Source organism: Oxyura jamaicensis, chromosome 33 (genome assembly GCF_011077185.1).
Source record: "Oxyura jamaicensis isolate SHBP4307 breed ruddy duck chromosome 33, BPBGC_Ojam_1.0, whole genome shotgun sequence".
NCBI classification, from domain to species: Eukaryota; Metazoa; Chordata; class Aves; order Anseriformes; family Anatidae; genus Oxyura; species Oxyura jamaicensis.
Window position 1 is genome coordinate 2,210,280 of NC_048924.1, and position 4,801 is coordinate 2,215,080.

Consider the following 4,801-nt stretch of genomic DNA (forward strand, 5'->3'; position numbering starts at 1 on the left):
AAAAAAAAGCTGCTGGCTGCCAACAGCCCCAGCCGCCCCGTCCCTTCGCAGCCTCTTGACGCCTCCATGGAGGGAGGCTGAAAGAAACTTTATTGAAGTTGGGGTAAACGGGAAAACTGGGTTCATGGAGAGGCCAACTTTTCTGTGCCAGCAGCTCCTTTGGAGGCGAGGAGGCTGACCTCGGAGCCCTCCTGACCCGCTGCCTCTCCCCCCGTGTTCCCTCTGTGTCTGCGGCCCCAGCTTGAGAGGCAGCAGCAGCGCTGGTGAGCGGCTTTGTGGGTTTTCGAGCACTGGGGGGGGGAGGTTGGGGGGGGGGGACGCAATGCGTGTTGTGGCATTGTCTCCTCTCCGAAATAAGCCGGGAGAAAAAGGGGAGAGAAGGGGGAAGTGGCGGCCAAACTTCTCTCCCTCTTTTCCTCCAGTGCTGCCCCGCTTCCCGGCTGGCCCAGGAGTGCTCCCAGCCACGTAAGTAAAAGGAAAAAAAAAAAGAGCAATAAAATAAATAAAAGAAAAGAAAATATAATAAAATAATATGACGTAACCAAACCCGAGCAAAAAAGTGAGCCCCGGAAAGTTCTTTTTTTAAAAAATTCTTTTATTTTTTTTTATTGGGGGGAGGTTATTGGGATGTGGCCAGGAGCAGAGGTTTTGGGCTGGGCTTGGAAAGGGGCTGCTGCAGGGCGAGGTGGGCAGAGGTGGGCAGGATGGGGCGGGGGGGGGGCAGATGGACAGCCGGCCGGACAGCCAGCCAAGAGGCTGGAAGGAAGGGGTGCCCCCCCCCGAGGAAGCAGGGGTTGCTCATCCCCAGGCTATAAGGCCCAGGGCTGGCCCTGGCACCTCTAAGTCCTGCTGCAGGATGTGTCCCCCCCCCCCTTCCCGGCTGCTGCATTGTTCCTGCTCGGATAATTCCCCCCACTTTGATTACGGGGCTATAAAACTCCCAGCCCCGACGCGTTTCTGGGGGCTCAGCCTAAGAGCTGAGGTCAGTTTGGGTTCGGTTGCTTTTCTTTCGCTTCTTTCATGTTCCTGGAGCCCAATTTGCTTGGAAGTTGCCCGCGAAGTTGCAGCGGTTCCTTCCGCAGCCCCGAGCTGGATTTCGCTTTCCCCCCTCTTTAAGCTTCGCGAAGGACCCGGGTTGCAGGAGGGCTGGGGAAGCCGTTTTGGCGAAGGGCTTAAGTGGCCAGAAAAGGGGCGGGAGGGGGGGGGGGGGGGGGGGGGGGTGGAAATAATAATTAAAATAAATAAAGAAAACCGCCAGGAAGTCTTTGTACGCCGAGGCGGCGAGAAAATGGGAAGGGAAAAATCAGAGCTGCAGAGATGCTGCGGGGCGATAAGCGGCCCCCAGCGAGGTGCCTGCTGCCGGAGGAGAACTTTTCCCCCTTTCCTTTTCATTTTCTTGCGGGATTCCCCCGCTTTGCCCCGGGGCTGTGCTGCGGGTGCTCTGGCAGCCGGCTTCGGAGCTGCAAAGTCGTCCTCCCCGGCGTTAATTGGGATTAAAAGGCAGACACGCACCCGGGGTTAAACGAGTGAGTTACTGGTTCGCCCCAGCCCTGACAGCACCTCCAACGTGCAACTTTTATTTATTGTGCTCTCGTATATCATTATCCAGAGATATAGTTTTATGTACTTCCTAATCTGTCGCCGTGATTAATTTTGATGGGCAAGGTACCAAGCTAAACATTTTGGGATTTTTTTATTATTATTATTTTTTTTAAAGTGAAAGACTCGGATTTCCTTTCCAAACAGCCAGCAGCCGCGGTGGGGATGCTGGTAGCAATTTTCAATTATTACCTCTTCCTGCCTGTTTGGGTGTTTGCTTCAGTGCGGCCGGATTCGTTTCTTTTTAAAGGGGAAAAAAAAAAAAAAAAAAAAAAAAAAAAAAAAAAAAAAAGCGTGCTGGTGGTGTTTTGGGGTGATTTTTTTTTTTTTTTCTTGGAAAATAGATGTGCATGGGACAAGCTCCAGGCTTGTGGAGTGAGCAAAATAAATAATAGGTAAATAAATAAATCATCCCTTTCTGTGTAGGGAATTAAATACTGCTTTGTAAATGATTAACTTTTCCTCCCATGTCTTAATTAACATTTTCCTTGCTCTCTAATCCAACATATGTATCGCATAATTTCCCGAGCCATGTAATGGATACGCTGGGATGCAGCAGAGGGGAGAGGTGGGAGCGCTCCCTGCGCCAGAAGGAATATTTAGCTGTATCCCCCAAAGGAAACTTGTTTTTTATTTTCCTCTTAAACCTTTGCTCCAGATCCTTCAGCTGCTACCGAAACTCTCGCACTCAAAATAGCTTCACCCGCGGATATTGGATTTTTTCCCCCCCTTTTCGAGGAGTTTGATGCTTTGCTGACACTTTTTGATACCTTGCCCCGCGAGGAAGAGGAAGGAGCACCCAGGGAATACGGCGCTGCTCGGGCACAAAATTCCCAACTTCCCATTTCTCCCGCTGGGGCTGTCAGGGGGCTTTTCCAAAGCATCCCCCCAAACTTTTATCCTTTTCCATGTGTTTCCTATTGCCAGCTCCGGCTCCGCTCTGCTGACAGCTGCCACTCAGTGCTCTGGGGGCTCTTGTGCCCTCCCCCGCCCCGCCGGGGCCCCGCGGGGGGTACCTGGGGGTGCTGCGCACCCCTTGCCTTCAGCAGCACCACCAGTTTGGGTGAAAACCAGCAGAACAGCCCGGGGACCCAAACACCCCCCCCTCTCGCAGCCATAAAACACGGATTTGAGCAGCGGAAGGCGCCCACCCGAAGGTGGGAAATGAGGGGTGATTTATAGCAGCTCCCCCACCCCCCCAAAAAAAAACCCGCCCCTTCAACCCGCACACGGCATCTCCCCCCAGTTAATTCCCTCCTTACAGAATCAGGAACTTAAACAAACTGAAAGTGAAGGATTTTTAAAAAAATATTATTATTTTATTTTTTAGTGCTAACCTGGCAGTTTGAGGATTTCTACACCCAACTTTCCCCTGGAAATAAAACTGCGGGGGGAACCCCCAGTGCTTGGCCGTGTGCCGGGGGCGTGCACCCCTCCGAAGATGCATTGCCCCCCCCGAAATTGGGGACTTTTAAATAAAAGTGCGGCCGCGGGTGCACTTTTAGCCATGCCCAGCCATGCACGCGGCCAGCACATATGGATTTATTTATAGGGACCACTGAACGAGCATGGGCAGGCGGAGAAATCCGGGGAGATGCATTTATAATTATAATTTATAATTATCCCCCATTTTTATAGGGACAATTAGAGTCACACAAGGCAGGGAGCTGCGAGCTGAGGTGCCCGGGGAGGGATAAAAGCGGGGACACCCACGCGGGTCCTGCATCGCGCAGGTACACGGACACGCGTGGCTCTCTGCAGCCCCAGCTCTGCCATTCCTTGGGATTTTTTTTTTTCAGCACCGCCGAGCCTAAAACCCTAAACACCCCCCGCGTTTAAATCCCCCACCACGCGTGGCATTCCCTGCGTTTTATTTCCCCCTGCCCGGATTTATTCTTGGAGGAGGGCGCAGGGATGAGCAGCGGCGTTTTGCAGAGGACGCGAGATAAGAAACAAAAAAAAAAAGAAAAAGAAAAAAGATAAAAGAAAAAAAAATCCCAAACACCTCAAATCCCAGATACTCTGAAACCCTCCCAGCCCCAAACCCACCCCAGGTTCCTTGAAGTGCCTCTAAATATTTAAAGAAGAGCCCATAAAGTGTTTACGTCCAGGTTGGCTCTGCAGCAGCTGGGTCATGACCCCGCTTTGGACAGCAGGACAAAAGGGGCTTTTTTGGGGGGGCTGGGGCGGGAGCGGCCACCAGCCCCTGGCCGGCAGGTTCAATTTGATGGGTCTGTCCTCAAATTTGGGGACAGGAGCTTGGGGTGGGGGTGTGCGTGTGGGAGGGGGCTGCGAGCCGGGATTTAACGCGGGCGCTTTTATTTGGATTTTTGGGGATTTTAGCAGGTTTTGAGTGATTTCTCCCCGCAGTTTGGAGGTGATTCACCGCCGTGGAGGTGAATTGGCGCAGGGCGAGGGGGCGGGGGGGGCGCAGCCTGCTGGGGAGAAATCAGCTCCTGCGGGTGCCGCAGCCGGGGTGGGGTGGGGGAGGCTGAGAAAAACCCCGATCCTCCTCCAACCCTCATTTCAGGGGGCAAAAATAAAATCTGTATAAACCTATATAAATCTATAATATATGACAAAAATATATATATTTTTGCCATAGTGGCTGGAGGGATTTCGTGCAGGGGGGTGGGTCTCGCCCTGTCCCTTTCCGTTCCCAAAATGAGTTGGGGGGCGAAAGTGGCTGGAGGGGGGGGTCTGGAGGTTGGGGCAGGGGGCCTGGGGGCTCTGCCCCTTCTCCCCATCCCTTGGAGCTTCCCTGCCGCCCCCGCCGGCTGCCAACTTAGCGTAGGGCCAGATGCCACGTTGCAGCCGAAAAAAAGGCTTTTTTTTAGCCCATTCTGAATTGGTAAAAAAAAAAATAAAAAATCAGAAAAAAAAAAAGCCGCCGGGACGGGCCTCTGCCTTGGCCGCATCGAGCAAGTTTGCTGCCGATAACATTTGGGGGTCGGGGCGGGTGTCGTGGCGGGGACACACACACACACACACACCTTCGGGGCCAGCTTGAGGATTTTCCCGGCTGGGCTTAAAAAAACGCATCAGCACTCCAGGAGCATCTTTAATTATTAGAAAATATTTATTAGCAATAATACGGGGGGCATTTAGCGCTAATGGGCAGCAGCGTTTGCGGAGACGTAATTGCGCGGAGACGTAATTAGACATGCATTTGTGTAATTTAAGGAGCTCTAAGTATGTTTTT